Raw genomic sequence first — 13359 nt, forward strand, 5'->3', positions numbered from 1 at the left:
GCAGATTTCACTGGTCGACATGCGCTTAAGGTTAAGCGCACCAAGCAAATCTCGCAGACTTATATTAAAATGGACTTTTTTTCTCATGCTTGACTTGTGCTGCACCTTAAGCACTGCCGCTTTACCCTAAGCATGATCTTAAGCAAAGCCTCAAGCAAATTTCGGCTGGTTTGCTTTTTTAAGGTTTGATTTCTTTAACTTTCCTCCATGCTTAAAGAACTCCAAATTTCTTCAAATCACTTCCTATTGCACTCATTGATCTTCGATTTGCCACAAAATCCTATCAAAAACAACAAAATTACAAAAATCACATATAAAGTATTTAAATTTAACAAATAAGCTAAAATAAAGCTAAAAACATAAAATATACTAAAATATAAGGACAAAATGGATGCAAAACTACCCTAAAATACCTATATGAAATGAGTGTAACAATGATCCCCTCGTCCGTGCCAAATCCCAATCCATCATCCCAGCAGCCAAGCAATGATTTTCAATTAAAAAAAAAAAGATCAATCCCACAACCAAGCAAAATCAACAACTTGCAAATCGCTGTTGGTGATGAGGTGTGAGTGCAATGAGCTGATGAAGTGCGATGTGAGGCGAGGTGACGGCGACCAGGAAAATCCAATAAATGCTATTGGTGACGAGAAGAGTGGGAATGAGGTGACTGAGGGTTCTCTCTGGGGCTAGGGCTAAAAAAATAAAGAAACAGAGAGGGGGGAGAATAGATGAGAACCACCGAGATTTGTCTTGGTGAGTGAGAGGGCTTGCGGCCCTATTCTCTGTGGAGCATCTATATCGACGATGTGCAAGAGATAGAAGGGTCGAAAGGGTAGAAGAGAATCGGAGAAGGCAGAGGTTCTACGTTGAGTGTAGATTGTGGGGAGGGCAACAGGTATAAATGAGGAGGCAAAAACGGCGCGTTTTAAACTTCAATATGTTCATTTTGTCGATTTAAAAAAAAATGAATTAAAAATCGAGAATCTCAAAAACTTTAAATCGAACCATTTAAATTAAAAAAATAAATTAATTGAACAAAATTAATTCAACAGTAATACCATGTGGATGAATAGGGATAGATTAGTATTTTTCCAATTTTTAATTACATTTATTACAATTTCTCTCTAATTAGAATGCATATTTTCAATATAACAACTTTCAAAAATTTAATTGGCTAATATTCTTAATTTAATTTTTTGCAAAACTCTTCATTTTTTCATATTGTCTCCATAAAAATTAAGAACAAATATTTCATATTACGTTTTCCTTCTTAATTTCTACGATTTTCATCTTAAGCAAATATTTTGTTCTTTGAATGCTTTATGCATGACACAGCTGATGATTAAAATCATTTGCCGCCCAAATCAACCAATTTTCAGTTGTTTGTGGTTTTAATGAAAATAAAAATTATAAATTACCATAATTAAAATATTAATTTAATAATATTAAATACGTAGGAGTGTGTGAATGATAGGTTTGATTTCAAATTAAAACAAATTGAAAAATTCAAAACAGAATTTCATTTAAAATTAAAATCAAACCGCAGTGTATAAACAATTAAATTAAATCAAACCAAAAAATGAACGATTAGGTCTTGTTCAAATATTTGGTTCTTTCAAATTTTCATTTTTTTTCTATGTTTATCACAAATTCAATCACTGATTTCAAACATTCAAAACAAAATAAAATAATAATTAATTTTTTTAAAACCAAACAAAAAAATCTATTTCTTAAATATTTTAAATTGAATCTAATTTTTTTAATAATTTAGTTGAATTGATTTTTTCGATTTGACCTAACTTCTGCTCACTCTTAGTAAATAATGTATGAATTAATTACGCTATACAAAACATGATTTCATATAATTAGTATATTGTAGTATTCATATATTAGTATATGGTACTATAATATGTACTAGCTTTTTCATCAATTATTCTTTAAATAATTTAATTAGTACTTAAGTCAATTATTAAATATATTACAATTAAATGTGCTATACACACCTTAACTCCATATAATTAGTACATTGCATCATAATATGTGCCAATTTTTTTTTCAATTGCTCTTTATAATTCAATTAACACTTAAATCAATTATGAAACATGTTATAATTGAATGTGTTATGTATGCCTTAACTTCATATAATTAGTACATAGCAGTATATAATATATGTGTCAGATTTTCTATCAATTTCTCTTTATAAAATTATTAGTATTTAAATCAATTATATAACATGATAAAATTAAGTGTGATATGTACACCTTATAAATTAGTACATGCCACAATAATATGTACTAAATCTTTCATTAATTTGCTTTTGATAATTTAATTAGTACTTAATTAATTATGAATATATTATAATTAAACGAGTTATACATACCTTAATTCCTTATAAATAATAAATTATAGGTTAACATATTAATTTATATATTAGCATATTACTTATTATTTTCTAGAAATATCTGCCAGTTAGGCATTCTTTATAAGTTTGTCGCTTTCGTCATCTTGAGTCCTATTATTTTATAATTATTATGCACACCGTTTTACATTATGCTATAACCTTCTTCTTATTTCCCAATGATTTAACGCATTGTTTCATTAAGCCATAGCATAATGATCAGAAAATTATAATTTATTTTGTAATAGCCTTATAATATTATTAAGAATCGCAGGATAAAATTTTAAAATTTTCAGAACTCATTTAGGTAGTTTTTACCAAATAGCTAGTTATATGGGCTAAATTATAATTTTTTAAATTATGGTTGTTGACTATTTGGGTGGGCCCAGGAGGGGCCTTGTGATATGATTAAGTTGTGATTGTGTGATTGGCAGATATAGAAGTGTATTTTGAAGCCTTTTGTAGGTTGGGTAGGTCCCAGGTATAGGGGAAACTCTGTCGGATTTCCGGCATGAAATAGGATGTCTGTTGTCTCTTTAAAGTTTTATTTTGACTTAGTACTAATAAATTTATAATTTAATTATTAGGTGATCGATGTCAGCTATTTTCCTCCATTCAGCAGCCACAATAGTTCTAGGTGTATCGTGAGCAAAATATTAATTTTAATTATAATTTTAATATTATTATATGTTCATGCATGCTCATGCATCACTTATATGTATATATCTATGTAGTTAAATATTAGGCATGTTTTATATTGCATTCTTAATTTATAAATTGCCATGGGTGTTGTTTGTGATAATTTAGAGCAGTATGCATGCGTGTGATATGGTACTGGATATGGACAGGACGGATAGACACGGCTTGAGGGATACTCGCTGGGACCCGGTCCTTCTGGGTAGACATGGCTTGAAATCATCGCTGGGACTCCGTATTTGGTTTATTAAGCGAAAGTCCGGCTTAAGATCTTCGCTGGCATCGCTGGCAGAAGTTGGATTAAGAGGGCTGTATGGGGAATCAGCTCCCATATATGTATTGTTTGATATTATCGGGCGTGTGAGTGCTCCAAATTGCCTTTTTGATGTGATTGATATGAAAATTATGACGATGTTGCATTTCACTCTACATTGTGCATTAGCTTTGGATAGCTATAAAGATTATGGTTAAAATTGATATTTTACTCTCTGAGTCGAACGCTCACTCCTGTTTACCATATTTTTTCAGGCTACAAGAGGAGACCTATTTCAGAATAACATGTTTCTTTCCTCGCAGTTTATGAAAAAATTACTTAACTTTATTATTATTATCTAAATTTGTAATTTAGAACTCCGCATTTACTAGTAATAGCATTAATCCTGTCAGAGACTGCATGAATTTAAGTTTTTGTATTAACAAATGAAAAAATTTTATGAGTTTTAAATAGTTTATAAATGATGTAACAGGGTTGAGCTGGGCTCCCCAAATTTTAGTTTCTGATAATTACTGGGATAAGTTGGCCCGAAATGAAATTATAACAGTTTAATTTAAATTATTTTATATGCATACTGGGCCTACATTGTGGGCTTAGTCATGGGTTTGAGAATAGTAAGGCTTACTACGGGTCTCGGGGGTTTTGTGCTTGTAACACCTCTCACCCGACTACAGTGTAGCCTAGCAAGGCGTGCTACATTTGGTACCGGAGCATCCTAGCTTATCTTACTTTATTTCTTCAAAAATTTTGTTCTCGTTATATTTAATATCGATTATTTTTCGAAGGAGAAACTAACGGAGTTTCTCCTATTTTATTATCGTTTGACGTGTTTTACTATTCACCTGTTTGAAAATTTCAATAATATTTTACAATAAAAATCTCATCAATTATTCTCATTATTCACATCTCATTCATATATCTTAATTTCATATTCATTTTCATGCATTTCCATTCATGCACAATTTATATATATAAATTCTCAAGTTTTATTAATTTACATGATTTACAGACTGATTACATAAATTCATAATTTACATGATCTACAAATTAATTACAGTTCCATAATCTATATTTCAACATACAATTCATAGTTTACATCACAAATAATAACTAATTATAATGTACAAAATACATAATATGATCTATATGGGCCCTATCTACATGCATTGCTGAGGAGATGACAACCTTGAACACTCTGCAGATCAGAACTCTAAAATCTCTGTTTGGTATTCGCTGGGCTTTAACTTCAGTACCTGCGCTAGGAAACAAATCCATCGTGCTAAGCATTGCTACTTAGTGGTGCAATAATATAACAAGTAAAAATAATTGGAGCATACTTTTTATACTCAAGAATTTTACTGGGTTCATATGAAATTTGTCACATCTTATCCCTCTGTAAGGCATAACATGATCCCGTAGAATACCTAATGAACTACCGAACTTTACCTACCGATAATTCATTAAGTACACTACAAGGGATTTTAAAACTATTTTCTTGCATTTTGGAAGTGGTGAGCATTTTGGTAGGAATTAAAATCATTTATTCAAAGCTTATAAACTAGTAAAAAGGAATTAAAATCATTTATTCAAAGCTTATAAACTAGTAAAAATTTTGTCCATTTTAAATTTTACCGCAAATTTTATAAAAATTTTGACAGAGTTTCGTTTATATTTGGAGAAAACCATTCTTCAAAACCTGTAAAAAGCACTTCCAATAATTTTACACAACTCTCAATCACCAAATAATTTCAAGTCAACTCAAAATTTTGAAAACAAACCATTTCAAATAATTCCATCAACATAGTATGCACAAATTAAATTTACAGATATAAAATTCAAAAATAATATTATTACAATTTATTATACAACTGCTCACTTTACATTGATACTTATGACATTACAGTATTTACATCAAAATAATTACAAGGGTATAAAACAATACCCGTACAAAAGTGTTCAAGAGTTTTTGTCAATCCCGCAGCTCACTCTGCTGCTTTCTCTTTGCTCTTATCTGCGACAGCAAAATAAGCTATCGCTGAGCATAAAAATACTCAGTGGTGCACAATAAAAATTTAAAATATAATACATGAATCATTCATTACCAAAACACAGTTTAAATATTTCTCAATCACATTTCACAAATTATCAAAGCTCATAATAACACAATTTAGTCAAATAATTTAAGAAACACAGTGTTGCCAATTCATACACAACTTAAGCCATGATACAAAATTTCCGATAAATGCCGCGTTGTACACCACGACAAAGCAATCTACAACCTCACTAATCGAAATCAATGAGGGAGGTGGCTAGCTAGCTAATGAGTACTCATTCGATCTACAACCTCAACTGGTAAACCAGAGAGGGAGGAAAATAATCGATCGCACCTCATAAATGGAGGGGGAATAATAAGGCACTGTCATGCTAAGTGTGAATAAAAAAATCTATTTCAAACATTTTATTCAAATAATTCATGAGGAATCCGATAGATTTTCAAAGTCATAGTTTCATTCACAAAGTGGCAACACAATTCATTATTAACACAAAATTTTCATAAATCATACCAAATCAATTTTTCAATGACAAAATACTCAAATAAGGTTTATTGTGCACAAACCTGACGTGAGTCTCCTCTAGGCCTTGACTCAGTCTCTCTGAGCTTCCAAGTCTTTTTCATCTGAAACACACAGTTTCACAGTGTTTCAGTACCATAACTTAGCATAAATCCAAAAATAAATTTAACTTCACTTTTATCTAACTCTAACATGTTAAACTCGACGTTCTTGAAATTTTGTGTTTTGGGTTACTATTCACTACACTATTCAAGTCAAATTATTGACTTTCTAAGGCTTAATCGGTATGGGAACTCCAACTTCACCCACATACCACATTTTGGTCACCAAACTTGTTGGTTTTGGTTATTTTCTCAACACTTAAGTCTTTTAGGCAAAATTGTCAATTTTCAGTTTTTGGTGTCTCGATTGCACTGTTTCATTGATCATTTTACTGTTGGAATTTGACAAAACTTCCTTCATAGAAAATGTTCCCTATTGTCTTAAGTTTATTCTCCTTTTTGAATCACTCCAATTGGAGTTTTATAGCTCCAGTTATATGCAAATTACATTTACTATTCATGCTGCAGAATTTTGTTTTGGCAGATTATTGATTCCAAATTCGTTCAGTAATTTGATCAAGTTAGGTCCATAATTTGATCTAATTTTCTTCATATGAAATGTTCTACTATGCCTTAGGTTTTCATCGGTTCAAGAATCACCTAAATCGGAGTTTTCTAGAGAGAGTTATAGCCATTGAAACTTTACTGTTCATATGGTAAATCTGCAGTCTGCAGATTCAGTGATCCAACTTTACTCAATAATTTGATTGGGTTAATCGCATAATTTGGGTTGGTGTTCTTCATGAAAGTTTTAGGTCTATATCTCATCTAACCACTGGTAAAATTTTAGGTCATTTTGACCTACCTAGCTCGAGTTATGACCAAATGAATAAACACTGTTCATTTGGTCAGTTTGTGCAGGGCAGCCTACAATTTTTCAACTTTGGTCAATTTGTTCACTAAGTTTTAGTCACTTTTTGGGCATGCTTCCTAAATGAAAATTGTGTCATTTAGTGCCTATTTTCAGTCCCAATTGGTCCCATACCAATTGGACTTGTAAAATTTCATTTTTGGTCCCTTAAAGTGGATTTTTGCTCATTCTGCATACCCAATCCGAATTTGGCTTTAATTCAAATACTTCTAACACACTTAATTAGATCACAAATGACCATTTCTCACTTCACATTAAGTCAAAAACACCATTTCACCATTTCTCTAAATTTTATCTCCCAAACCCTAGGTCCAAAACCCTAACTTCCATGTTTAGCTTATTTCATGCAATTAAACTATATAAACCTCAACTACACCTTCAATCGAGCTTGCCTACCTTTTTAATTATATCAAAATCCATCAATTTCAAGTTACCTCTAAGCTGGCTGAATTTCACTATATTCCTAAATATGTTGTTTTTATTTTATTTTCATCAATACTAGTTCACTTCAAGTGCAAATTCATAAATATAAGGAGAATTGAGAGGATTCTTGACTAACCTTTAAGGAAGTATTCCCAAAGCTTCAATTCTTCCACTTTCTTCCCTCCTATTCTTCTTTAATCTTCTTTTCTAGGGTAACTTAGAAGCTTTTTAGGGTTTAGGGTTGAAATTTATGGGGAAGAACTAAGTTTTTCAAGCTTTAAAAGCTTGTTAATAGAGGAACCTTGGGAGAGAAAAGTGAGAGAGAGATGAGGATGTTTTGTAAAGAAGAAATGATTTTATTTCTTTTTTTTTATGAATTTTTAAGTCTTATGGAAGACCAAAAATGTAAATAAATAAATTAATTAATTATATTCTTTATGGCATCATGCATCATGCATGATGTCATCACCTTTTGACTTTTTCATTTTCCATTTTCTTTTTTCTTTTTTTTTTTCTATTAGTTCTTTAATTTAATTCTCGATTCTGAAATTTTCTTTTCTTCGATTTTATTTGACAGTTAGGTCAGGAGTCAGCTCTCGGGGTCAATTGACCAAATTGCCCCTCGCCGGTTCATCCCGATTTGCAAATAATTCAGTATTTCTTTCGGCTCCCTGACCTAATTATTTGACTGGCTTAACAGTTTTTTTTCGTGATTTTCTCTTTTCCACTGTGTTCGTAATGGTCCTAAGGACCGCAGCGTCACATTTTACGGTTCGAAATTTGAGTTTAAAATGGCTTCGCAGTCGTTCCCAAAATGGTCACCCATCGCTGTGACTCTCAGCTCGTTTAACTTCATATGTCTTGTTCTTCTTATTTATACTTAACTAACTGGCAATTACTAATTATTTGTGTTTATAGCTTCTTTAGTTGTCTTAAGTGTTGTTCTAATTCCCTTAATTATCCGGACCGACACCGGTCATCGGAACCGTGAAATATACCAGGTTATACAAATAGGGGTGTTACAAAATTTGACATACAATATATTTTTTGTCATTTATGTTGCTCTCTAGAATCTCTTTTATCATAAGTTTACGATAATCATTTATATAATGTACAAATAAATCTAAAATTTATACTTGTACTTATATTCTTATGAAAGTCACATTTGTAATGTTATTTAAATTATAATTCTTCTACTAGTCTTTTTATCACTTCCTTGATACTTTCTAAGTTGTTTACAATCATTTCGTAATATTTAAAATTTTTAATACTAATTTCATTTACTTCAGACCATTCTAAGAAACAAATTTTTTGAGTTAAACTAATTTATTTCAGAACTTCTTACTCATTTATTTGCTTTCTAGCATTTTTAATTGCTAATATTCGTAACTTATTTTAATAAATTAGACTGCCCAAGTAACCTATGACAGGCTGACTAAACTGGATAACGGGTCGTTGGCACTGAGCACCGCGGTGCCTCAGGCCGTCATATCATGGGACGCAGAACGTCAACCACGTATGCAGTCAGTATGGCTAAAAAGCCATGATAACACATAATCGGGCATTAAGCCATGAGTGCGGGCATAAAAGCCATGAATACGGATATAAAGCCATGAGTACGGGCATAAAGCTATGAATATAGGTATAAAGCCTTTCGCAGTATTGCTAAAACAATACCCTTTTAGTATGCCAAATTATTCAATCTGACACACATGTCTAGGCAATACAATGGCACATAATATCATTAAATATTAATATATTGTGTTTTATGACTTCATTATTTCATAAAAATTTTCAATTATAATGTATACATTCATTTGATCATATATATGATCACAATTCACATCAATTATCCTTTTATATCATTGTACTCAAAGTACTTTTCCTTTCTAAAATAATGAGAACTAATGTCTCATTCATACATTAATATGGTTCATTTATTTATTCATTATGTTATTCATATTGATCACAATTCAAAATAATGGTTCACATGTACCATTATATTCAAAACATTTTTCCTTTCTTATTCATACATTTTATGAATTCTATTCGTGATGGGTATATAAGCCCTAACTACCTATTCACATCAATTAGGTAACTTACTTTTCATGTTTCAAGCAATCCATGAACATTTCATAAATTTCAAATTTATGGCCTTAATTTCCCTTTAACAATATAATTCTTACACTTTGTATCTTTATATTACTATTCACATTACTATTCACTCAAATTGTTGACTTTTTAATACATAATGAATTTATTAAACCTAAGTTCACCAATATACCACATTTTGCATTCTAAAGTTGTTGGTATTAGTTGCCAATACCATTTCAAAGCTTAGTGTTAGTTATTCACAATTTTCAGATTTCAAGCACTAAGTTTATTATTCCATTGGTCATTTGTACAATAGGAATTTGATAAAATTGTCTTCATGAAAGTTGTTCCTTATTATGTCTAGTTACATTTTTTTTTTTTTTGAATCACTCCATTTGGAGTTTTGTAGCTCAAGTTATAGTTATTTTTCCATAACTAGCCGGATTGACCTATACCCAGAATTTCTAGACAATTTGGTTCAGCCAGATTTGGTGACCTAAGTTTAGTTGGCAATTTGACTAGGTTATGATCAGAATTTGGATTTGTGTTCTCCATGAAAGTTGTAGGGCTATGTTTTCTGCTGGTAAAATTTCAAATCAATTAAACTTTTTTACATTGAGTTATGACCATTTAAACAAACATTGTTTATTCGGTCATTTTCCAAGGACAGCATGTTGGTCACCCGGATTAGGGTAATTTTTAGGTCAACTTGGTTTAGTTTTCTGGGCAGGGTTTCTTCACCAATGTAACACCCCGAAATTTTAATTTTTATGAGCATTTTGGTATTTTAATTTTATTTAAATTTTAGGAATTTTTTTGAGATTTTTTCGGATTTTAAAAATCGGGTTCGATTTTCCGAAAATATAAACTTTGATGATTTTTAAAAATTAATTTAAAGACCACGTGGCAAAACTAAAAATATATTTGGAGTCTACGTATTTTTCTGAATTTTCTGAATTTTTCGAATTTTGGACCTCGCTTTTGGTCCGGCGATAAAAATTTAAAATTTTGTATTTCGAATCGAACCGCCGAATCGAACCGACCGGATCGGACCGATTGAATCGAACCGCCCCTTTCCTTTTTCTTCTCCCCGCGTCTCTCTCTTTTCTCTTTCTTTTCTCTCTCCTCCTCTCCCTGCTGCCGCTCGCTCCATTTCTCGGCCAATCCGGCCGATCCGCCACCGATTGGACCGGGTCTTGTGTCCAAAATCATCTACTCGGCGAGAGCTTTCCATAGACACCAAGAACGCCAAATCCATCGAGCGGATTGTCCGATTTTTGCTCGGGAAGATTTTCGCCCATTTCGACTTTTGGGCTAGATTTCTCAAAACCGTGAATCCTACGAAAACCGAGGCTACCAGCACGCTCCACTCGGCGAGGGCTTCGGGATATTAATTTCAAAATTTTCCGACAACGTTTTTGGTGGGTCCCACGGAACTTCGCGGTGTTTTTCCGAGCATTAAATTAGCTTAGAAAATTATAAAAATTTTATGTACTAACCCCCGTGTTATGGGCTTCGGGTAGGTCTCCTCGATTCGCGGAACTTCGACAGTTGATCGGGTCTGCAAATTTCGGGCCGCACGCACTGACTGGAAAAGTCTCCGTGGACCGAGGTTTTGGCTAGCCCCCATTGTCGACGTCGGCGCGTTCAAGTCGGAATCGGCAAAGGTAAACCCGAACCTTGTTTTTACGTAATTTTCTAGTGCTTAAATAGGATTAAAAATCCATAAAATATTCGTGGTAGCTTAGAAAATTACGATTCTTTTTGCAATAGCTTAGTAATATTGCTAAGGACCGTGGGGCAAAGTTTTATAATTTTTAGAGCTTGTTTGGGCAGTTTTTGCAAAAATGATCAATAATAAGGACTAAATTGAAATTTTGCGCATTGTGATGGATGATTGATTTGATGGGCCCAGGAGGGGCTGTGTGATATGATTGAACTGTTGATGTATGGATTGTGAATATAGAAGTGCGTTTTTAGCCCTTTTTCAGGTTGGGTAGGTCCTAGGTATAGGGGAGACTCTGCCGGATTTTCGGCACGACTTAGGACGTACTTGATCTTTTTCTTTGTTGTATTGAGTCAAATTTATTAAATAGATGTAATGTAATTGTCAGGTGAGCCGGGACAGCCTTCTTCCTCCGCCCAGCCACCACAGTGATTTGTCGTCAAGTCTGTGAGTAAAATATTAATTTTAACTGTAATTTCGATATTATTATATGTTCAGCATGCCCATGCATCACTTATATGCATATATTTATGTAGTTAAACTCTAGGCACGAATTATGTTGCATTGATAACTGTTAATGTGCCATGAGTGTTGTCGTGGTAATTTGGAGCAGTGTGCGTGCGTTGGCGTGCGTGTGATGTGGTGTGGACTATGGATAGGACGGGTAGACACGGCTTGAGTTCTTCGCTGGGACCCGGTCCTTCGGGGTAGACACGGCTTGAGTTCTTCGCTGGGACCCCGATTTGGTATTTAAGTGGAAGTCCGAGCTGAGTTCTTCGCTGGCACCAGATTGGATTTAAGAGAGCTGTATAGGGGATCAGCTCCCATATACTATGAATGATGTTACAGGGTGTGTGAGTGCTCCAAATTACCTTTTTGATGCTATGATGTGAATATGGTGTTGATGTTGCATTTCACTCTACAGGTTGCATTAGTTGCAGATAGTTATAGAGATTATAGTTAAGATTGATATTTTACTCTCTGAGTCGAACGCTCACTCCTGTTCAAAAATTTTTACAGGCCACAGGAGGATATTTTGTTTTGGGTTAACCTGCTTTTCTACCTCGCAGGTTGTTTATCAATATTGTGTAATTTTAATTACTCCTAGAATTTCCGCATGTGTTAGCGTGATTTATTTGAAATTGGTCCGTAATATTTTTATCATGTTGGACTGTAAACTTAAATATGTTATGCATGTTGATGGATTGGATGAGGAGTGAGCTCCCATTTATTTTATGTTGATGAGTATGTGGAGGGTGGTGAGCTCCCCAATTGAGTATTTATTGTGTTTACTGTCGGGTGAGTCAAAACTCCCCGTTGGAAAGTCCATTTTATGGCGGACTCATCCGCTTGTTTTCTTGAAATTGGGCCCAAATGGGCCTTAGAGTTGGGTTAATGAATAGTTAAGGCTTACTACAGCCTCGGGGCTTTAGGCCAGTCCTAGTCTTGGTCCGGCCCATAGGTTGGGTCGTGACAAATGTGGTATCGAGCTTAGGCTCCATTCTTAGGGAATGTTGTCTAAAGTGTTGGGAAGAGTCTAATAGGAGTCACATGCGGAAATATAGGGTCCACATTCGCCTTGCATTGTCATCTTTGCTTCTAGTTTCGCTCCATATGTTATGTATAAATATGAGTCTATAGAGTCGTATAATGTGCGCTTTGAATTTTGTGGGCTAATCTTCTGAATTTCGGAAAATGCGTAGAAGCGGAGAGCCGCCATCGCACTGTAACGGATGTGCCCGACGAAGTGTCCACAGATGAGGCGCCGCCAGGAGGCGGGGTAGGAGGCCTAGAGCTGCTCAAGTAGAGGAGCAGCCAACCCCAGTACAGGAATAGTCCTTTATGGCACAGGGTCCCATGGACCCCATGGCGCACTCTAGCTGGTTCGCAGAGAACCATCGACATGATGGCTCAAGATATGGTCCATCCTCCACAGCGAGCAGCCCACCGCACCAAGAGAGGAATCTTACAAATGATCATAAACTTCAAGAAGTTGGTGCCTACTTATGATGTGTCGACGACGATATCGGTTTTGGATTCTCGCATGCAGAAATGTAATTACAATGATTGATAGAAGATTGATAGAGTGTATGCGACGTCATGGGGCCCATGCCTAGGCAATGGATGAATGACTACGTGTTACCTCGGATGGAGGGTTTGACATGGGCTCGGTTGTGGAACTTTTCATCAATCGGTTCGT

The 13359-nt window shown here is 33.9% G+C and overlaps 1 long non-coding RNA gene across 1 annotated transcript; it reads left to right on the top strand.

The window, feature by feature from the left end:
* Positions 1-11084: 11084 nt before the first annotated feature.
* On the top strand, positions 11085-12286 carry LOC131177508 (uncharacterized). The gene is made up of 3 exons (XR_009146960.1): positions 11085-11100; positions 11548-11606; positions 12180-12286. It is a non-coding gene; the product is annotated as an uncharacterized LOC131177508 (long non-coding RNA).
* The last annotated feature ends 1073 nt before the right edge of the window (positions 12287-13359 follow it).

The sequence above is a fragment of the Hevea brasiliensis genome, unplaced genomic scaffold (assembly GCF_030052815.1).
Source record: "Hevea brasiliensis isolate MT/VB/25A 57/8 unplaced genomic scaffold, ASM3005281v1 Scaf517, whole genome shotgun sequence".
Classification (NCBI taxonomy): Eukaryota; Viridiplantae; Streptophyta; class Magnoliopsida; order Malpighiales; family Euphorbiaceae; genus Hevea; species Hevea brasiliensis.